Source organism: Hyla sarda, chromosome 8 (genome assembly GCF_029499605.1).
Source record: "Hyla sarda isolate aHylSar1 chromosome 8, aHylSar1.hap1, whole genome shotgun sequence".
NCBI classification, from domain to species: Eukaryota; Metazoa; Chordata; class Amphibia; order Anura; family Hylidae; genus Hyla; species Hyla sarda.
This window is the reverse complement of record NC_079196.1, coordinates 219538277-219562451: the sequence shown is the minus strand read 5'-3', so window position 1 is coordinate 219562451 and position 24175 is coordinate 219538277. Positions and strand designations below refer to the sequence as shown.

Sequence of the window (24175 nt, the reverse complement as noted above, 5' to 3'; positions counted from 1 at the left end):
ATGAATACATGTTCTATCTGTTTTATCTTCTCCTAGTAAAGCTGGATGCTAATCAGCATAGCTGTCACTATGTGTGTCATTCATCTCTCTCAGACTCCTGAATGTCTGATCAACTTTTTTGTCATTCAGGAGTCCGAGAAAGCTTTGACTATTTCAGCATGCTGGGAGTTGTAGTTTAGTAACAACTGTGTTAGAGCAGTGTTGCCTCCAGCTGTTGTAAAACTTTATCTGTAGTTTTGCATACACTCAATAGAAATCTCCTATACTGGATACCGGTATGCTTTACGCCTGGTATCCAGTATGCTGTAAAATCTAGACTAGTCTGTCTGGCTAAAAAACAGGCGACCCCTAGTGGCGGCTATTTTGAGCTTGAATTTCAGGTGAAAATTTCACAATATACACCTGTTAAAAAAAATGTAAATGTCATATTATAATGAGTCCAGCAATATATGAAAAGTTTTTAACAATGACAGTGCCTCTTTAAAACTGGGTGAGGAACAGCCAAACTCTGTAAACAAAGGTGAGGTTGTGGAAGTGTTGTGTTGTGGTTGTGTCCTGTCCCATGTCATATACAATGGCAAGACTAAGCACAGCCACAAGACACAAGGTAGTTATACTGCATCCCTCGCAGTCACAGATTTCCACAGTCACATGGCTTTTTCAAGCTCTTTTTAAGAAGCATAAAAAATGGGCAAAATTGATGACTGTAGATGCAAGGGTTGGCACAAGAAAGAAACTTTGTGCAGCAGGAGAAAGGCACATCATACTTACTTCTCTCCAAAATCGGAAGATGTCCAGCACAGAGGGACAATGGGGCCATGTACATCCATCTACTGTTCGAAAGCCCCAAAAAGTGGTACAAAAGAACCCTTAAAACCTGGCGCTGCTACTTCTGGTCAAGGAAGGAGGATTCAGGAACTCCAAAGATGCTTTCAAGTGATTTATTTGATAAAAAAAAATATATATTTATATATAGGTACAATAACATGTTTTGGGGGTCAATTCCCCCTTCTTCAGATTGATCAATCAATCTGAAGAAGCGGGAGGTGATCCCAAAAAAAACGTTATTGTACCTTGATTTTATTATTTTATCTAATAAATAGCTTTAAAGCCTTTTTGAAGTTCCTGAATCCTCATTCCCTGACCAGAAGTAGCAGAAACTGTTGCCAGAAAGTTAAACAGATTTGTAAATTACTTCTATTTAAAAATCTTAACCCTTCCAGTACTTATCAGCTGCTGTATGCTTTTCTGTCTGTCTACAGTGCTCTCTGCTGACACCTCTGTCCATGTCAGGAACTGTCCTTTTCAGTTTTCACTTTGCTGTGGTCCAGGATTTATCATTGCGGAAGTGGCAAGTAAGCAAATAATAGTTGCAAACCCCCTTCAAAAAGTCTCCAGTGTAAGAAAGGTCAGACCTGGCTTATAAACTTGCCTATGACAGCATTTTCAAAAAGTTGCACATGAGACTTTTTGTACGACTTTTTGTGCGACCTGGGAATTGTAGTTGTGCGGCGCCTCATGACTACAACTCCCAGCATGTCTTTACTGTAAGGGCATGCTGGGAGTTGTAGTCATGCAGTGGGGGCAGGTGACAAGCTTGTCACCCACTTGCACATGTCCCTATACTATATAGTACTTTATAGTCCAACATGCTGGGGGTTGTAGTTTTTGTTTGGGGCAGCTGCTGGGGGGCAGCAGCTGCCCCAAACAAAAACTACAACCCCCAGCATGTTGGACTATATAGTAGTATATAGTATAGGTCAATGTTTCCCAACCAGGGGCGCCTCCAGCTGTTGCAAAACTACAACTCCCAGCATGTTGGACTATATAGTATAGGGCAGTGTTTCCCAACCAGGGCGCCTCCAGCTGTTGCAAAACTACAACTCCCAGCATGTTGGACTATATAGTAGTATATAGTATAGGTCAATGTTTCCCAACCAGGGTGCCTCCAGCTGTTGCAAAACTACAGCTTCCAGCATGTTGGACTATATAGTAGTATAGGTCAATGTTTCCTAACCAGAGTACCTCCAGCTGTTGCAAAATTACAACTCCCAGCATGTTGGACTATATAGTAGTATATAGTATAGGTCAATGTTTCCCAACCAGGGGTGCCTCCAGCTGTTGCACAACTACAACTACCAGCATGTTGGACTATATAGTAGTATATAGTATAGGTCAATGTTTCCCAACCAGTGGTGCCTCCAGCTGTTGCAAAACTACAACTACCAGCATGTTGGACTATATAGTAGTATATAGTATAGGTCAGTGTTTCCCAACCAGGGGTGTCTCCAGCTGTTGCAAAACTACAGCTTCCAACATGTTGGACTATATAGTAGTATATAGTGTAGGTCAGTGTTTCCCAACCAGGGGTGCCTCCAGCTGTTGCAAAACAACAACTCCCAGCATGTTGGACTATATAGTAGTATATAGTATAGATCAATGTTTCCCAACCAGGGGTGCCTCCAGCTGTTGCAAAACTGCAACTCCCAGCATGTTGGACTATATAGTAGTATATAGTATAGGTCAGTGTTTCCCAACCAGGGGTGTCTCCAGCTGTTGCAAAACTACAACTCCCAGCATGTTGGACTATATAGTAGTATATAGTATAGGTCAGTGTTTCCCAACCAGCGGTGCCTCCAGCTGTTGTAAAACTACAACTCCCAGCATGTTGGACTATATAGTAGTATATAGTATAGATCAATGTTTCCCAACCAGGGGTGCCTCCAGCTGTTGCAAAACTACAACTCCCAGCATGTTGAACTATATAGTAGTATATAGTATAGGTTTTGATAAATCTCCCCCGATGTCATACGGAACTATCTCCAGCGTGAAGAAGAACAAGGAGTCCTGGAAATGTCCTGATCTCAACCACAGGGATTATGTGAACAGATACAAGGATCTGAAGCCAACGTCCATAGAAGATCGGAGTCCTCCAAGATGTTAGGAACAACCTCCCTGCTGGGTTCCTTTAAAGGGGTACTCCGCCCCTAGATAACTTATTCCCTATCCAATAGGGGATAAGATGTCTGCTCGCAGGGGTCCTGCCGCTGGGGACTCCCACAATCTGTCCTTCAGCACCCACTTGTCACCAGCTGCAGGGAGCGAAGATCGCTCCGTGTCTGATGACTCACGATATAGGGGCCGGAGTATCCTGATGTCACGGCTCCGCCCCTTGTGATGTCACCCCCCCCCCTCAATGCAAACCTATGGGAGGGGGTGTGACATCATGATAGTCCGGCCCCTGTATTGTGAGTCATCAGACACAGTGTGATCTTCGCTCCCTGCAGCTGGTGACAAGTGGGTGCTGAAGGACAGATTGTGGGGTCCCCGGTGGCAGGACCCACGTGATCAGACACCTTATCCCCTTATCCTTTGGATAGGGGATAAGATGTCTTGGGGCGGAGTACCCCTTTAAACGGGTACTCCGCTTCTCAGCGTTTGGAACAAAATGTTCCGAATGCTTAGAGCCAGCGCCGAGAGCTCGTGACGTCATAGCCCCATGAGGGGTGGCGTGATGTCACGTTCCGTGCAGCTGATGACACGTTGGTGCTGCAGGACAGATTGTGGGGGTCCCCTGCGATCTGACATCTTATCCCCTATCCATTGGAGTAGTTAAAGGGGTACTCGCTCAGAGCCGGTGCCGGGAGCTCGTGATGTCATAGCCCTGCCCCCTCATGATGTTACTCCCCGCCCCCTCAATGCAAACCTATGGGAAGGGGCGTGACATCACGATACTCCGGCTCCTGTATTGTGTATCATCAGACACGGCGCGATCTTCGCTCCCTGCAGCTGGTGACAAGTAGGTGCTGCAGTACAGATTGCGGGGGGCCCCAGTGGTTCGACCCTCGCAATCAGACATCTTATGCCCTATCCTTTGGATAGGGGATAAGATGTCTTGGGGCGGAGTGATGCCATAGCCCCACCCCCTCATGGTGTCACGCCCTGCCCCCTCAATGCAACCCTATGGAAGAGGGCGTGGCATCCCGATACTCCGGCCCCTGCATCGTGAGTCATCAGACACGGAGTGATCTTCGCTCCCTGCAGCTGGTGACAAGTGGGTGCAGGACAGATTGCGGGGGGCCCCAGTGGTTAGACCCCCGTGATCAGACATCTTATACCTTATGCTTTGGATAGGGGATAATATGTCTTGGGGCGGAGTACCCCTTTAAGAACCGTGTACAAGTCCTTAGAAGAACTGATGCTGTTTTGAAGGCAGAGGGCGGTCACACCATAGATTGATTTGATTTTGATGTCACTTTTGTTATTTACTTTGCCTTTTCTTAAATGATCAATAGATTCTAATGAGTTTTATCTGTATTTTGTGTTGCGCTCGAGAATAAATGTGTAAAACATCTAGTTCTACTATAGCGCCATATCTCACATACATAACACCCACGCGGTGACGACTGATATCACTCACGCTTCGCTCACTCATTTAACTATTTAGCTCTTGTAATGCAGATTTAATACAGTTCACAGAACAGTCAGGGGCGACCAGGGGCGGACAGGTTATTAGGAGAGAAGGGAGAACATACAAATGGGCGAGCAGAGGGATTGGTGTCAAAGCACATTCTACCTACACAACCTCCGGAGGCTCCTTAAAGGGGTACTCCGGTGGGGGAAAAAAAAATGTTTTCATATCAACTCGCTCCAGAAAGTTAAATGGATTTGTAAATGACTTCTATTAAAAAATCTTAATCTTTCCAGTACTTATCAGCTGATGTATACTACAGAGAAAGTTGTGTAGTTCTTTCCAGTCTGACCACAGTGCTCTCTGCTGACACCTCTGTCTGTGTCAGGAACTGTCTGGAATAGGAGCAAATCGCCATAGAAAACCTATTCTGCTCTGGACAGTTCCTGACACGAACAGAGGTGGCAGCAGAGAGCACTGTGGTCAGACTGAAAGAACTACACAACTTCTTCTGGAGCATACAGCAGCTGATAAGTACTGGAAGGATTAAGATTTTTATATAGAAGTAATTTACAAATCTGCTTAACTTTCTGGCTCCAGTTGATTTGAAAGAAAAATAGTTTTCCACTGAAGTACCCATATAAAGCTCTTGTCAGTAATATACATTGAAGACTAAATGTTCCATCTGGCACCTAAATTTACAAGAACGTAAATGAATAACGCCACATAAAAGGTTCCAAAAAAAGTGATTAAAGGGGTACTCCAGTGAAAAACAATTTTCTTGCATGTCAACTGGCTCCAGAAAGTTAAAACAGATTTGTAAATTACTTCTATTAAATAAAAAATAATAATCCTACCAGTACTTATCAGCTGCTGAAGTTGAGTTGTTCTTTTCTGTCTGACCACAGTGCTCTCTGCTGACACCTCTGACCATGTCAGGAACTGTACAGAGTAGGAGCAAATCCCCATAACAAACCTCTCCTGCTCTGGACAGTTCCTGACATGGACAGAGGTGTCAGCATAGAGCACTGTGGTCAGGCAGAAAAGAACAACTCAACTTCAGCAGCTGATAAGTACTGGAAGGATACATTTTTTTTAATAGAAGTTATTTACAAATCTGTTTAACTTTTTGGAGCCAGTTGATATGAGAAAAATAGTTTTTGACCAGAGTAACCCTTTAGGGTGCGTTCACACGTACAGTATCCTGCGCAGATTTGATGCACAGGATTTTCTGCTGCAGATTTCAATGTAAACTAAATGGCTGAGCACAGCTTCTAATCTGCAGTTACAAATCCTGCGCATCAAATCTGCTCACCCTAAGGGCTCATTCACACAAGCAGATTTTCTGCTGCAGATCTGCTTCAGATTTGCTTCAGCAGATTTTGCTGCCCATTGAAGTCAACGGGCAGCAAAATCTACGGAAGCAAATCGGCAGCAGATCTGCAGCAGAAAGTCTGCTTGTGTGAATGAGCCTTTAGGGTACGTTCACACAGGCAGATTTTTTTGTGGGTTTCCCGCTGCGTATTTGAAAGTGGGCGGGCTCTTCTCGGCTGCCCGCAGCAGATTTTCCGCGGCGGAATTTACGCTGCGGAAAATCCGCCAAAGTCCCTACTGACTTCAATGGGGCTTGCAGCGGATTTTCCGCAGCGTAAATTCCGCCGTGGAAAATCTGCTGCGGACAGCCGAGAAGAGCCCGCCCACTTTCAAATACGCTAAAAAATCTGCGCGTGTGAACGTACCCTTAGATTTTTGCTGCAGATCAGCTGCAGATTTGCTGCTGCAGATTTTACTGCCCATTGACTTCAATGGGCAGTTAAATCTGCTGGAGCAAATCTGCAGCAGAAAACAAGCAGGTGTGAACGTACCCTTAGGGCTCGTTCACATGAGCAGATTTTCTTCTACAGATCAGCTGCAGATTTGCTTCGGCAGATTTAACTGGCCATTGAAGTCAATGGGCAGCAAAATCTGCAGCAGCAAATCTGCAGCAGAAAATCTGCTCGTGTGAATGAGCCCTCAAGGAGGAAAGTGGAGAATAGGTCATGAATGACAAAGAGGTATTTATAGGTCTCAAAGAAGGTCTAACATAGTGGTCTCAAACTGTGGCCCTCCAGATGTTGCAAAACTTCAACTCCCAGCATGCCCGGACAGCCAACGGCTGTCCGGGCATGCTGGGAGTTGAAGTTTTGCAACATCTGGAGGGCCACAGTTTGAGGCCACTGGTCTAACGAATGTAAAGCTCGGTCGTTACCCAAGTCTAGAACACCAGAAGGTTCTTAATTTTTGAAAAGCTCGGATATGGACCAAAAGTTCCAAAAGTAACACAGGAACAGACCCGGCATGTTTTTGGTGGTAGAGGACACTTTCATAGGCTTCATGATCAACAAACAAGAACATCATCGATACTGTGAACCCAACCGTTACCTACCCAACCCTGCCGCCCAACATCCAACCATACCTGCCCTCCAGACGTTCTATCAGAACCTCCGCTTCTTGAGACTGACCCGACAAGGTGTCCTTTACTTAATGCTTTGGAGAACACCTTCACATATTATGTCTATTATTGGACTTTCTTGGAAACTGTTGTTACCTGGAGAGCTCATACCCCGAAGACCGCGAGGACCACTGGGAACAGCAGACATTTCCTGCTCTTATAAAAATATCGCACTCTTGGGGTTAATAGACGTCAGAGGCCATTCACTTAAATATAGATGGTGGCTCAGAGAGCACAAGGAGCGGGTACTATGGCACACGCTAACACAGTCATGGCCGTAAATGTTGGCACCCCTGAAGTTGTTCTAGAAAATGACGTATTTCTCACAGAAAAGGATTGCAGTAACACATTTTGCTATACACATGTTTATTCCCTTTGTGTGTATTGGAACTAAACCAAAAAAGGGAGGAAAAAAAGCAAATTGGGACATAATGTCACCAAATTCCAAAAATGGGCTGCACAAAATTATTGCCACCCTTTCAAAATTGTGGAAAAATAAGATTGTTTCAAGCATGTGATGCTCCTTTACACTCACCTGGGGCAAGTAACAGATGTGGTTAATATAAAAATCACACCTGAAAGCAGATAAAAAGGAGAGAAGTTCACTTAGTCTTTGCATTGTGTGTCTGTGTGTGTCACACTAAGCATGGACAACAGAAAGAGGAGAAGAGAACTGTCTGAGGAGTTGAGAACCAAAATTGATGAAAAAAAAAAATCTACAATCTCAAGGTTACAAGTCCATCTCCAGAGATCTAGATTTGCCTTTGTCCACAGTGCGCAACATTATCAAGAATTTTGCAACCCATGGCACTGGAGCTAAATCTCCCCGACAGAAGAGAAAAATTGATGAAAGGTGTCAACGCAGGATAGTACCGATGGTGGGTAAGCAGCCCCAAACAAGTTCCAAAGATATTCAAGCTGTCCTTCAGGCTCAGGGAGCATCAGTGTCGGCGCAAACTATCTGTTGACATTTAAATGAAATGAAAAGCTATGGAGGAGACCCAGGAGGACCCCACTATGGAGGAGACCCAGGAGGACCCCACTATGGAGGAGACCCAGGAGGACCCCACTGCTGACACAGAGACATTAGAAAGTAAGCAGACAGATAGAGGAAAAATCCAGCTCCCACGGGTACGGTTAAAACTTATCGTTTACTTCATCCAGATAAAATTAAAAGAACATGGTGGGGATGGGTAGTGACATGTCACTCTAAAATCGGAGTGAAACGCTGAAGCGTTTCGAGCATAAGCTCTTAGTCATGGGAGCTGGATTTTTCCTCTATCTGTCTGCAAGATACGGGGAGAAGCAGTTCCCTGCATCCATGCTTCCGCATCACAATCCACCTGTGTCTGGGGCTTTTTCATATTGAAGCGGTGAGCCGATCTATTTTTTCCTCTATTTACCTGATAGAAAAGCAAGACTACATTTTGCCAAAATGAACTTGAGTAATCAAAATCCTTCTGGCAAAACGTCTTGTGGACAGATGAGACCAAGATAGAGCTTTTTGGTAAAGCCCATCATTCTACTGTTTACCGAAAACGGAATGAGGCCTACAAAGAAAAGAACACAGTACCTACAGTGAAATATGGTGGAGGTCAGTGATGTTTTGGGTTGTTTTGCTGTCTCTGGCACTGGGGGCCTTGAATGTGTACAAGACATCATGAAATCTGAGGATTACCAATGGATTTTGGGTCGCTCTGTATAGCCCAGTGTCAGAAAGCTGGGTTTGCGTCCGAGATCTTGACTCTTCCAGCAGGAGAATGACCCCAAACATACGTCAAAAAGCCCCAGAAATGGATGGCAACAAAGCGCTGGAGAGTTCTGAAGTGGCAGCAATGAGTCCAGATCTAAATCCCATTGATCACCTGTGGAGAGATCTTAAAATTTCTGTTGGGAAAAGGCGCCTTCCAATAAGAGAGACCTGGAGCAGTTTGTAAAGGAAGGGTGGTCCAACATTCCGGCTGAGAGGTGTAAGAAGCTTATTGATGGTTATAGGAAGAGTGGTCCAACATTCCGGCTGAGAGGTGTAAGAAGCTTATTGATGGTTATAGGAAGAGTGGTCCAACATCCGGCCGAGAGGTGTAAGAAGCTTATTGATGGTTATAGGAAGACACTGATTTCAGTTATTATTTCCAAAGGGCGTGCAACCAAATATTAAGTTAAGGGGCCAATAATTTTGTCCAGCCCATTTTTGGAGTTTGGTGACATTATGTCCAATTTGCTTTTTTTCCTCCCTTTTTGGTTTAGTTCCAATACACACAAAGGGAATAAACATATGTATAGCAAAACCTGTGTTACTGCAATCCTTTTCTGTGAGGAATACTTCATTTTCTAGAAACATTTCAAGGGTGCCAACATTTATGGCCATGACTGTATAATAGGATGCGGAGCTGCGCTTCCTGCTATAACCAAGGCAGTTGAACGTATAGTCGGCCATGTTGGAAGCTGTGTAGAGTTGTCTTTTGTCACTTAGTCACCCATAAGTGTGCTACATTCTTGTTTCCAACCATATCGCCCTCCCAAAGAGGTGTTTATCTTCTCTTATCAATACATCCCCACCCCCCACCCCCCTTTCCATATCACCCCTATGGTATTTCCTGTGTTACAGCTGCAGTTTGTGTCGCGGAGCTGCGCTTCCCAAGGCAGTTCAAAGTATAGTCGGCCATGTTGGAGGCCATGGGGAATTGTCTTTGGTCAATTAGTCACCCATAAGGCTTATTGGGCAGACTAGATGGGCCAAATGGTTCTTACCTGCCAACACCTTCTATGAGCATTACCGAAATGGGTCGTGACAAGGACTATTGATAGTATTCAGAATATTGGGCACACCTGATGGACCAAAAGGTTCTTATCTGCTGACTATGAAGCTTACTCTACCGTGCCGAGTATGTAGCTTTAGGGAGAGTTGGAACCCACCTGAAATTTGGCAGAAGAAAAGGTCCTATTGTTGGGGCCATCAAGCAGAGCTGGTAATAATATGTAAAGATGGCACAATTGACTAGGCTCATCAAACCATGGGGTTAATATGGGAGGGGGGGGGGCTTGATGGGGTATATTGATTCTAAAGAAGAACAGAAGAAATAAGAGAAGACTGACACCTCTTTGGGAGGGCGGTATGGTTATATACAAGAAGGTATAATGCTTTTAAGTGACCAAAAACAATTCCCCATGGCCTCCAACATGGCGGACCATACTCTCAACTGCCTTGGTTACAGGAGGAAGCGCAGCTCCGCAGAACAAACTGCAGCTGTAAGGAAATACCATAGGGTTGATATGGAAAGGGGGTGGCGGTATATTGATTCTACAGAAGAGATAAGAGAAGAGGGCGGTATGGTTGGAAACAAGAATGTAGCACACGTATAGGTGACTAAGTGACCAAAGACAATTCTACACAGCTTCCAACATGGCCGATATTGATTCTAAAGAAGAGCAGTAGAGAAGACTGACACCTCTTTGGGAGGGCGGTATGGTTGGAAACAAGAATGTAGTACACTTATGGGTGACCAAGTGACCAAAGACAATTCCCCCATGGCCGACTATACTTTCAACTGCCTTGGTTATAGCAGGAAGCGCAGCTCCGCAGCACAGACTGCAGCTATGAAACGGGAGACACAAATGATAGTCAGAGAATGGGAACATTTATGAGCACATTTAGGTTTTGCTATTTGGGAAAGGGGCACAACAGAGAACGTCTCACTGCACGTCCTCCTCCGACCACACGGACTGTTCCCCTCCATGTGACATATCATGGGTGCAGACAACCAAGGAAGCAGTCGGACCCATCATCACATCCACTAATAACAATGTTTTCCCTACTAAAAATAACAAGGACTCTTTTAGCAGACACTGGGGGGACAGCGCTGGTAGTGGAGGGTGCCGTGGGAGGACCACCACCAATCACCGCACATTACAAGGACAATGCCCTGCTTGAGGAGAACACAAATGTTCCTTGTGCTGCCGTCTCCTGAACCCTTCAAAGCTGGTAGGAAGCTGGCAAGTCATAGCCCCGCCACGCTGAGCCGCTCTGCCCACATTGTGCTGTTCTCCACCATAAGGAACGTGTAGGAGGAGGAAATAAAAGACGTTTTCTTTCGCTCCAGCACATAAGTTGGCAGCGTCCCTGTTCCCTGCTGTATTAAGAGAGCGGAAGATTATAAGACCTGCTGTATTCTGTACTCAGCTACGATAGAGATATGTGTATTATATATGCATCACAATGGCGCCATATTCATATGCTAAGATAATATATTACACAGAAAGGGAGGGGAATGTGTAGCAGTATTATAGTAGTTATATTCTTGTATATAGGGGGCAGTATTATAGTAGTTATATTCTTGTATATAGGAGTGGTATTATAGTAGATATATTCTTGTATATAGAAGCAGTATTATAGTAGTTATATTCTTGTAGATAGGAGGCAGTATTACAGTAGTTATATTCTTGTATATAGGAGCAGTATTATAGTAGTTATATTCTTGTATATAGGAGCAGTATTATAGTAGTTATATTCTTGTATATAGGAGCAGTATTATAGTAGTTATATTCTTGTATATAGGAGGCAGTATTATAGTAGTTATATACTTGTATATAGGGAGCAGTATTATAGTAGTTATATTCTTGTATATAGGAGCAGTATTATAGTAGTTATATTCTTGTATATAGGAGCAGTATTATAGTAGTTATATTCTTGTATATAGGGGCAGTATTATAGTAGTTATATTCTTGTATATAGGAACGGTATTATAGTAGTTATATTCTTGTATATAGGAGCAGTATTATAGTAGTTATATTCTTGTATATAGGAGCAGTATTATAGTAGTTATATTCTTGTATATAGGAGCAGTATTATAGTAGTTATATTCTTGTATATAGGAGGCAGTATTATAGTAGTTATATTCTTGTATATAGGAGCAGTATTATAGTAGTTATATTCTTGTATATAGGAGCAGTATTATAGTAGTTATATTCTTGTATATAGGAGCAGTGTTATAGTAGTTATATTCTTGTATATAGGAGCAGTATTATAGTAGTTATATTCTTGTATATAGGAGCAGTATTATAGTAGTTATATTCTTGTATATAGGGAGCAGTATTATAGTAGTTATATTCTTGTATAGAGGAGCAGTATTATAGTAGTTATATTCTTGTATATAGGAGCAGTATTATAGTAGTTATATTGTTGTATATAGGGGGCAGTATTACAATAGTTATATTCTTGTATATAGGAGGCAGTATTATAGTAGTTATATTCTTGTATATAGGAGCAGTATTATAGTAGTTATATTCTTGTATATAGGAGCAGTATTATAGTAGTTATATTCTTGTATATAGGGGCAGTATTATAGTAGTTATATTCTTGTATAGAGGAGCAGTATTATAGTAGTTATATTCTTGTATATAGGAGCAGTATTATAGTAGTTATATTCTTGTATATAGGAGGTAGTATTATAGTAGTTATATTCTTGTATATAGGGGGCAGTATTACAATAGTTATATTCTTGTATATAGGAGGCAGTATTATAGTAGTTATATTCTTGTATATAGGAGCAGTATTATAGTAGTTATATTCTTGTATAGAGGAGCAGTATTATAGTAGTTATATTCTTGTATATAGGGGCAGTATTATAGTAGTTATATTCTTGTATATGGGAGCAGTATTATAGTAGTTATATTCTTGTATATAGGAGACAGTATTATAGTAGTTATATTCTTGTATATAGGAGCAGTATTATAGTAGTTATATTCTTGTATATAGGAGCAGTATTATAGTAGTTATATTCTTGTATATAGGAGCAGTGTTATAGTAGTTATATTCTTGTATATAGGAGCAGTATTATAGTAGTTATATTCTTGTATATAGGAGCAGTATTATAGTAGTTATATTGTTGTATATAGGGGGCAGTATTATAGTAGTTATATTCTTGTATATAGGAGCAGTATTATAGTAGTTATATTCTTGTATATAGGAGCAGTATTATAGTAGTTATATTCTTGTATATAGGGGCAGTATTATAGTAGTTATATTCTTGTATAGAGGAGCAGTATTATAGTAGTTATATTCTTGTATATAGGAGCAGTATTATAGTAGTTATATTCTTGTATATAGGAGGTAGTATTATAGTAGTTATATTCTTGTATATAGGGGGCAGTATTACAATAGTTATATTCTTGTATATAGGAGGCAGTATTATAGTAGTTATATTCTTGTATATAGGAGCAGTATTATAGTAGTTATATTCTTGTATAGAGGAGCAGTATTATAGTAGTTATATTCTTGTATATAGGGGCAGTATTATAGTAGTTATATTCTTGTATATGGGAGCAGTATTATAGTAGTTATATTCTTGTATATAGGAGACAGTATTATAGTAGTTATATTCTTGTATATAGGAGGCAGTATTATAGTAGTTATATTCTTGTATATAGGAGCAGTATTATAGTAGTTATATTCTTGTATATAGGAGCAGTATTATAGTAGTTATATTCTTGTATATAGGAGCAGTATTATAGTAGTTATATTCTTGTATATAGGAGACAGTATTATACTAGTTATATTCTTGTATATAGGAGGCAGTATTATAGTAGTTATATTCTTGTATATAGGGAGCAGTATTATAGTAGTTATATTCTTGTATATAGGAGCAGTATTATAGTAGTTATATTCTTGTATATAGGAGCAGTATTATAGTAGTTATATCAGTGTAAACAACAGATCTGATATAGGCGGTAAGTACCTTGCTGCAGATAATCCAGGTTGTCGGGTGATCAGTATGACATGGAGCTATATTCATACACCAGCCACATGTGCAGCTTCTTGTAAAAACCCTGAAATAAAGTAACAGAGACATTTTAGAAAGCAGAATATTCACTTGTAGACGACAATATCTCAGTATAATATACTCCCAATATACAGGAGCCGGTCCATGAGTTGTGATGTTCTGTTAACCTCTTACTAGTTCCATCCAGTCAATTCTTAGTTATATTTGCGCCTATGAAACGATGGGTGATGGCCAATACGGCCTCCAGTCATGCCGCAATATGCAACTGAGTTACTGTCCCTTTAAATATCTTAGATTAGTATCCTCAGCCCCTATTAATCCTTTCCCCATATAACCTCACCAGATCCGTCCTGTCACTTGTTTCTCCGAGGAGATAGTTCCTGGTTAGGAAACTGCAGGTGAATGTTCGGGGCGACCACAGGACGGTAACGTGCGCGCAGGACACTACTACACAGACTACGGCTACCAGCGGGGCTGCGGACCGGCTCGGGTAACCTTAAGCTGTAACGTGACCCGGTTTCATAGATACCCACATGGCGAGAAGGAAGCAGACTGCAGCCTGACACCGGGCGGCTATTTTGGTGACAGAATTGTATGTGCTACGGGACGTTGTCACTCTTCTGCTCCTGACCCTAGAAGCCACCCTGTAAGAGCAAAATAAAAATCCTCACCCAGCTTTTCCAGACTCCAGAATGGCAAATCTATTTAACGTGACAGCACTTAATATGGGTTATCCATTATTACATAAAGAGCAAATTTTTGACAAAAACAGCGCCACACCTGTCCTCAGGTTGTGTTTGGAATTACAACTTCGCTCCATCCATTTCAATGGAACAGAGCTGCAATACCACACACAACCTGTGGACAGGTGTGGTGCTGTTTTTGGAAGGAAACAGATCAATTGTACTAATCCCGAAAAACAACTTTAAAGGGGTACTCCACTCCGGAAGTAAATGTTCCAAATACTGTTTGCGCGTTGCGGGACCCCCGCAGCGCGCAAACAGCATTTGGAACATTTACTTCCTAACATTTGGAACATTTACTTCCGAACGTAGTTGTGATGTCGCGAGGGGCGTGGCTGACACGACCACGCCCCTCGCAACATCACAGCCACGCCCCCTCAATGCAAGTCTATGGGAGGGGGCATGACGGCCGTCATGCCCCCTCCCATTGACTTGCATTGAGGGGGCGTGACCATGACGTAAAGAGGGGCGTGGCTGACCCCCGCAGCACGAAAACAGCTTTTGGAACATTTACTTCCGAACGCTGACCAGTGGAGTACCCCTTTAAAATGACAGCCCCATAAGGGTAAATAGGTGATGCTACAAAACTTTCCCAGGTCTATTTAAAAAAGGTAGCAGTATGACTCACTACATCAGAACTGAGAAAGATCTGACTTTTTGAATTCTGGGAAAGCTGGGTTACAGTTTATATGGAAAAAGCTTCCTGCCAAGAGTAGGTGTTGCTACCAAATGTTCTCAGACTCTAGAATTACAGATTTGTCTACTTCTTCTAGTGTTTCCCAACCAGGGTGCCTCCAGCTGAGGCAAAACTACAACAATGAGCATGCCGGGAGTAGTATTTTTGCAACAGCTGGAGGCACTTTGGGAAACACTACCTTATGCCGAGATATTGAAGTGCTAAAGGTGCGTTACTGAACATGAACAAGAAAGCTGCAGGGTGATGAATTATGACCCCAATAATCATTCCTTTTATTTAAATCATATCCCAACGTGTTACCCGCCACCAGAGATGGTGGGGATCATCAGGGGACATAAGTAAGGATCATACAAGTCACATGGACCCAAGAAGATAACATGGTATTTACTCAGGCACCACTTCAGATCCAAGGGCAGGAGGTGCTGTGAGTGGAGTAATAAGGTAGTGGCGTTATCTATCTATCTATCTATCTATCTCATATCTATCTATCTATCTATCTATCTATCTCATATCTATCTATCTATCTATCTATCTCATATCTATCTATCTCATATCTATCTATCTCATATCTATCTATCTCATATCTATCTATCTCATATCTATCTATCTATCTATCTCTCATATCTATCTATCTAATATCTATCTATCTCATATCTATCTATCTATCTATCTATCTCATATCTATCTATCTATCTATCTCATATCTATCTATCTATCTATCTCATATCTATCTATCTATCTCATATCTATCTATCTATCTCATATCTATCTATCTCATACATTGGGGATCAAAAGTTTGGGCACCCCAGGTAAAAAGTTTGTATTAATGTGCATAAAGAAGCCAAGGAAAGATGGAAAAATCTCCAAAAGGCATCAAATTACAGATTAGACATTCTTATAATATGTCAACAAAAGTTAGATTTTATTTCCATCATTTACACTTTCAAAATAACAGAAAACAAAAATATGGCGTCTGCAAAAGTTTGGGCACCCTGCAGAGTTAATATCTTGTACTGCCCCGTTTGGCAAGTATCACAGCTTGTAAACGCTTTTTGTAGCCAACCGAGAGTCTTTCAATTCTTGTTTGAGGTATCTTTGCCCATTCTGCCTTACAAAAGTCTTCCAGTTCTTTGAGATTTCTGGGCTGCCTGTCACGCACTGCTCTTTTAAGATCTATCCATAGATTTTCAATTATGTTGAGGTCAGGAGATTGTGAAGGTCATGGGAAAAACCTTCAGTTTACGCCTCTTGATGTAATCTCCTGTGGATTTCGAGGTGTGTTTAGGGTCATTATCCATTTGTAGAAGCCATCCTCTCTTTAACTTCAGCTTTTTCACAGATGGCATCAAGTTAGCATCCAAAATTTGCTGAAATGTTATTGAATCCATTTTTCCTTCTACTCGTGAGATGTTCCCTGTGCCACTGGCTGCAATACAACCCCAAAGCATTATTGATCCACCCCCATGCTTAACAGTTGGACAGAGGTTCTTTTCATTAGATTCTGTTCCCCTTCTTCTCCAAACCTACCTATGCTCATTTCAGCCAAAAAGTTCAATTTTAACCTCATCAGTCCACAGAACTTGTTTCCAAAATGCAGCGGGCTTGTCTATATGTTCATTTGCAAACTTCAAACGCTGATTTTCTTCTGATGACTCTTCCATGAAGACCATATTTGTACAAGTATCTCTTTATAGTGGAATAGTGTACCACAACTCCAGTGTCTGCCAGATCTTTCTGGAGGGATTGTGCAGTCAAACGTGGGTTTTGAATTGTTTTTCACACAATCCTGTGAGCTGTTCTGTCTGATATTTTTCTTGGTCTTCCAGATCTTGCTTTAACTTCCACTGTTCCTGATGACTGCCATTTCTTAATTACATTCCAAACAGAGCATATTGACATCTGAAAACATTTTGCTATCTTCTTATAGCCTTCTCCAGCTTTGTGAGCGTCAACTATTTTCAGTTTCAGATTTCTAGACAACTGCTTAGAAGAACCCATGGTGCTGATTGTTGGGGCAAGGTCAGATGAGTCTGGGCATTTAAAACCTTTGAGACTGACATCACCTGGTCTTCCCAGATGATGATTGAGAACAATCCATGACACTGGCAGGTCTCAGCTTTGTAAAGGGGGCAGTGCATGCTATAAATTCTGCAGGGTGCCCAAACTTTTGCAGACACCATTTTTTTTGTTTTCTGTTATTTTGAAAGTGTAAATGATGGAAATAAAATGTAACTTTTGTTGACATATTATAAGAATGTCTAATCTGTAATTTGATGCCTTTTGGAGATTTTTCCATCTTTCCTTGGCTTCTTTATGCACAATAATACAAATTTTTACCTGGGGTGCCCAAATTTTTGATCCCCACTGTATCTCATATCTATCTCATATCTATCTATCTCATATGTATCTCATATCTATCTATCTATCTCCTATCTATCTATCTATCTCATATCTATCTATCTATCCCATATCTATCTATCTCTCTCATATCTATCTATCCCATATCTATCTATCCCATATCTATCTTATATCTATCTATCCCATATCTATCTATCCCATATCTATCTATCCCATATCTATCTATCCCATATCTATCTATCTATCTATCTATCTATCTATCTATCTTATCTCATATCTATCTATCTATCTATCTATCTCATATCTATCTATCTATCTCATATCTATCTCATATCTATCTATCTATCTTATATCTATCTATCTCATATCTATCTATCTCATATCTATCTATGGTATCTCATATCTATCTATCTCATATCTATCTATCTATCTATCCCATATCTATCTATCTATCCCATATCTATCTATCTATCCCATATCTATCTATCCCATATCTATCTATCCCATATCTATCTATCCCATATCTATCTATCTATCTTATATCTATCTATCCCATATCTATCTATCCCATATCTATCTATCCCATATCTATCTATCCCATATCTATCTATCCCATATCTATCTATCTATCTCATATCTATCTATCTATCCCATATCTATCTATCTATCCCATATCTATCTATCCCATATCTATCTATCTCATATCTATCTATCTATCTTATCTCATATCTATCTATCTCATATCTATCTCATATCTATCTATCTATCTCATATCTATCTATCTATCTCATATCTATCTATCTCATATCTATCTATCTATCTATCTATCTCATATCTATCTATCTCATATCTATCTATCTCATATCTATCTATCCCATATCTATCTATCTATCTCATATCTATCTATCCCATATCTATCTATCTCATATCTATCTATCTATCTATCTATCTATCTATCTCATATATATCTATGGTATCTCATATCTATCTATCTCATATCTATCTCATATCTATCTATCTCATATCTATCTATTTCATATCTATCTCTCTATCTCATATCTATCTATCTATCTCATATCTATCTATCTCATATCTATCTATCTATCTCATATCTATCTATCCCATATCTATCTATCTATCTATCTCATATCTATCTATCTCATATCTATCTCATATCTATCTATCTATTTCATATCTATCTCATATCTATCCCATTTCTATCTATTATGTTACGTTCCATTGGTTGACAACAAGCAAAGATCTTAGATATCCACAGCTTTGCTTAGTGCTGAAGAGTTGCTGTCTCTGATACACTGTAACAAAACACACAGCTGTGTGAGCAGAACTTGATTTTTAAGCTCTGAATGTAAGCCATGAATATTTCCATTCACTGACAGGAATCCCGCAACATGTGATACAAGCCTCTGACTGACGCGCTGGTCTCGCCATGGCCCCCGACAGGTATTGGGTTCCTTACACATAATCCGGCTTTATTACTGTCCTGGAAATCCTTCGCTCCCAATTTCGGTGAATTATGAGACCTTCATTCCGCAGGATATTGTTACACACGGGAGCTTTGAACATTTCGCCAGCGTCTCCCTCCTACCCCTATATTAATACCTATTGGGTTACACGTAGAGCCCTTTAGAGCTGGAATCAGAAGTGTCTTACATAAATCACGTTATCGGATCAGTCATGTTCAGATCTTATCTTCCATTTCTGGAGGATGCTCCCTTTAAATCTTCTGGCAATTTTTAGTTGCTTGCAATACCGCTTTTCACCACCGCTGACAGTAAACCTTTTCCATTGAAGCCAATGCAACAGCGCCCCCATCTCCTGAACCCTGATTTTTTTTTTAAATGCTTTCAAATTATTTAAAAAAAAAAAAAAAAATGTGCAAAAATAAATAAATAAATAAAAATCCATATTCTTTAGCAGAGAAAAAAAATAAAAATTTTTGAACAATAGGTGATACAAAAATGTTTTATATATCCACTGGCTCCAGAAAGTTAAACAGATTTGTAAATTACTTCTATTAAAAAATCTTAATCCTCTCAGTACTTATGAGCTGCTGAAGTGGAGTTGTTCTTTTCTGTCTAAGTGCTCTCTGATGACACGTGTCTCGAGAACTGTCCAGAGTAGAAGCAAATCCCCATAGCAAACTTCTTCTACTCTGTGCAATTCCCGAGACACGTGTCATCAGAGAGCACTTAGACAGAAAAGAACAACTCAACTTCAGCAGCTGATAATTATTGGAAGGATTAAGATTTTTTAATAGAAGTAATTTACAAATCTATTTAACTTTCTGGAGGCAGTTGATATATAAAAAAAATAATAATTTTTTTTTCCTGGAATACCCTTTTAACCCCTTAACGACGCAGGACGTATATTTACGTCCTGCGCCGGCTCCCGCGATATGACGATATCATATCGCGTCGGTCCCGGCGCTAATCAACGTCCGGGACCCGCGGCTAATACCACAAATCGCCGATCGCGGCGATGTGCGGTATTAACCCTTTAGAAGCGGCGGTCAAAGCTGACCGCCGCTTCTAAAGTGAAACTGAAAGTATCCCGGCTGTTCAGTCGGGCTGTTCGGGACCGCCGCGGTGAAATCGCGGCGTCCCGAACAGCTGATCGGACACCGGGAGGGCTCTTACCTGCCTCCTCGGTGTCCGATCGACGAATGACTGCTCCGTGCCTGAGATCCAGGCAGGAGCAGTCAAGCGCCGATAATGCTGATCACAGGCGTGTTAATACACGCCTGTGATCAGGATGAGAGATCAGTGTGTGCAGTGTTATAGGTCCCTATGGGATAATAATGATCAGTATAAGAGATCAGTGTGTGCAGTGTTATAGGTCCCTATGGGATAATAATGATCAGTATAAGAGATCAGTGTGTGCAGTGTTATAGGTCCCTATGGGATAATAATGATCAGTATAAGAGATCAGTGTGTGCAGTGTTATAGGTCCCTATGGGATAATAATGATCAGTATAAGAGATCAGTGTGTGCAGTGTTATAGGTCCCTATGGGATAATAATGATCAGTATAAGAGATCAGTGTGTGCAGTGTTATAGGTCCCTATGGGATAACAATGATCAGTATAAGAGATCAGTGTGTGCAGTGTTATAGGTCCCTATGGGATAATAATGATCAGTATAAGAGATCAGTGTGTGCAGTGTTATAGGTCCCTATGGAACCTATAACACTGCAAAAAAAAGTAAAAAAAAAGTGTTAATAAAGGTCATTTAACCCCTTCCCTAATAAAAGTTTGAATCACCCCCCTTTTCCCATAAAAAAAATAAAACAGTGTAAAAAAAAAATAAAATAAACATATGTGATATCGCCGCGTGCGTAAATGTCCGAACTATAAAAATATATCATTAATTAAGCCGTACGGTCAATGGCGTACGCGCAAAAAAAATTCAAAGTCCAAAAAAGCGTATTTTGGTCACTTTTTATAACATTAAAAAATTAATAAAAAGTGATCAAAAAGTCCGATCAAAACAAAAATCATACCAATAAAAACTTCAGATCACGGCGCAAAAAATGAGCCCTCATACCGCCCCGTACGTGGAAAAATAAAAAAATTATAGGGGTCAGAAGATGACATTTTTAAACGTATAAATTTTCCTGCATGTAGTTATGATTTTTTCCAGAAGTGCGACAAAATCAAACCTATACAAGTAGGGGATCATTTTAATCGTATGGACCTACAGAATAATGATAAGGTGTAATTTTTACCGAAATATGCACTGCGTAGAAACGGAAGCCCCCAAAATTTACAAAATGGCGTTTTTTTTTCGATTTTGTCGCACAATGATTTTTTTTTTCCGTTTCGCCGTGCATTTTTGGGTAAAATGACTAATGTCACTGCAAAGTAGAATTGGCGACGCAAAAAATAAGCCATAATATGGATTTTTAGGTGGAAAATTGAAAGGGTTATGATTTTTAAAAGGTAAGGAGGAAAAAACTAAAGTGCAAAAACGGAAAAACCCTGAGTCCTTAAGGGGTTAAATCTTCTGGCAATTTTTAGTTACTTGCAATACCGCTTTTCACCACTACTGACAGTAAACATTTTCCATTGAAGCAAATGCAACAGCGCCCCCGTCTCTTGAACCCTGATTTTTTTTTAAATGATTTAAAATGATTTTTAAAAAATGTGCAAAAAAAAATTATCCATATTTTTTAGTAGAGAAAAAATTATACAATTTCTGATTTTTGCACAATAGGTGAAACAAACTTTAAACAGCTATATGTTGACAATATGGGCAATTTGATGGCCATACGGACCATGTCCATTGGGTTGGACTATATTATGCCCATATAAAAGCGGCCTTCAAACTGGGGACCTCAAGCTATTGCAAAACTACAACTCCCAGCATGCCCGGACAGCCATCGGCTGTCCGGGCATGCTGGGAGTTGTAGTTTTGCTACAGCTGGAGGTCAACAGATTGGAGACCATTGTTATATGGGCACCACCATGAAGACCACCCATGTCCATATGCCTCATTAGAACCCATGGGCATCATAGAACAGTGTTTTCCAAACTGTAGGCCTCCAGATGTTGCAAAACTACAACTCCCAGCATGCCCGGACAGCCAACGGAGGTCCAGAATTTGGAGAGCAGTGTTATATGGGCATAACATAGTCCAACTCAATGCACATGGATCCTTCCCCTGACAACCTGGGGTCTGTACGGCCACCAAATCGTCATTGGCTGTCCGGACATGCTGGGAGTTGTAGTTCTGCAACAGCTGGAGGTATGAAGCTTGGAGACCATTGTTCTGTGATGTCCAGAGGCTCTAATAAGGAATAAAGACATGGGTGGTCTTCATGGTGGTGCCCATATAACAGTGGTTTCCAAACTGTGGGTCTCCAGCTGTTGCAAAACTACAACTCCAAGTATTCTGGGAGTTGTAGTTTTGCAACAACTGGAGGTATACAGTTTAGGGGCTGCTATTCTATGATGTCCAGAGGCTCTAATAAGGCATATGGACATATGGGTGGTCTCCATGGTGGTGCCCATATAACAGTATTTAGTATTTAGTATCTTTTCTTTTTGAATTTCCCTTCTGTCTGACCACAGTGCTCTCTGCTGACACCTCTGTCCATGTCAGGAACTGTCCAGAGCAGGAGAGGTTTGCTATGGGGATTTGCTCCTACTCTGGACAGTTCCTGACATGGACAGAGGTGTCAGCAGAGAGCACTGTGGTCAGGCAGAAAGGAAAAGAAAAAAGAAAAGAACTTACTCTGTAGTATACAGCAGCTGATAAGTTCTGGAAGGATTAAAGGGGTACTCTACTGGAAAATTTTTTTTTTTTTTTAAGTCAACTGGTGTTAGAACGTTAAAAAGATTTGTAAATTATTTCTGTTTAAAAATCTTCATCCTTCCAGTACTTATCAGCTGCTGTATGCTCCACAGGAAGTTCTTTTCTTTTTTCTTTTCCTTTCTGTCTGACCACAGTGCTCTCTGCTGACACCTCTGTCCATGTCAGGAACTGTCCGGAGCAGGATAGGTTTGCTATGGAGATTTTCTCCTACTCTGGACAGTTCCTGAGATGGACAGATGTGTCAGCAGAGAGCACTGTGGTCAGACAGAAGAGATTAACTCAACTCCCTCTGTAGTATACAGCAGCTGATAAGTACTGGAAGGATAAAGATTTTTTTTTAATAGAAGTCATTTACAAATCTGTTTAACTTTCTGGCAACAGTTGATTTACAAATTTGTTTCCAGTAGAGTACCCCTTTAACTGTTTCAAAACTACAACTCTCAAGTTGCTTTTGCAACAGCAGGGTGTCCACAGTTTGGAGACCACTATCACAGCCAATGGCTGTCCGGGCATGCTGGGAGTTGTAGTGCCCAAATTGACCCACAATGAGGGGACATACATGGGCACCTGACGTGGGCAGCTACACCCATAGATCGGCTTCTCTAGTAATAAAGCGCCGCACGCTCAGATTTCCTGCCTCCTCCTATCAGCCGATCAGTCGCCACTTTCCCAAGGACAAGATCTTTCCACCGATATCGGAAAACGAAAACTCAAATTACAGCTCAAAGGCGCAGAAAAAAGTACAGAATGTTGGCGCGTGCAATGAATCAGGCTCAAAGACGACCCCTTCAAGGTCAAGCTGCGTCTTCTCAACACCCCGAGATGAAAGTAAGAAGACATTTGCCTTAGTTCTATCTGTGTCTGGAAAAGCTGAGTGACAGCCCATGTGGTCACTATTCCAACTTGCAAAAATAAGCAAATTTTTTTTTTTTAAATATAATTTCAAAATAACATTTTATTTTTTTTAAAGGGTACCTTTCATCAAAAAAACTTTTGATATATTATAGATTAATGTATGCAGAATAACTTTCCACTAGCATGTTATTAAAAAATATGCTTCTTTCTATTTAATTTTCCACTTTGAAAAAATGACCACTAGGGGTCTCCCTACCAGTCCTTTTTTTTTTATAGATTTCAGACTCATGAAGGAGTCCTATATCTCAGACTGCAGCCGGGACACAGACAAGCTCAGCACTGCTCCCTGGCAGTGAGCAGTGCTGAGTTTGTCCGTGTTCAAGCTGCAGTCTGAGATTTAGGACTCCAGCATGAGTCTGAAATCTATAAAAAAAAAGGACTGGTAGGGAGACCCCTAGTGGTCATTTTTTCAAAGTGGAAAATTAAATAGAAAGAAGCATATTTTTTAA

General features: G+C 40.8%; 1 protein-coding gene across 2 annotated transcripts in view; it reads right to left on the bottom strand.

The window, feature by feature from the left end:
* Window positions 1-24175, bottom strand: part of SEC14L5 (SEC14 like lipid binding 5) — a 107913-nt gene that overhangs the window by 68749 nt on the left and 14989 nt on the right. For both annotated transcript variants that reach the window (XM_056537115.1, XM_056537114.1), the window contains exon 2: window positions 13637-13727. The gene's annotated coding sequence lies outside the window, so the exon portion shown is untranslated. The remainder of the gene's footprint in view (window positions 1-13636; window positions 13728-24175) is intronic.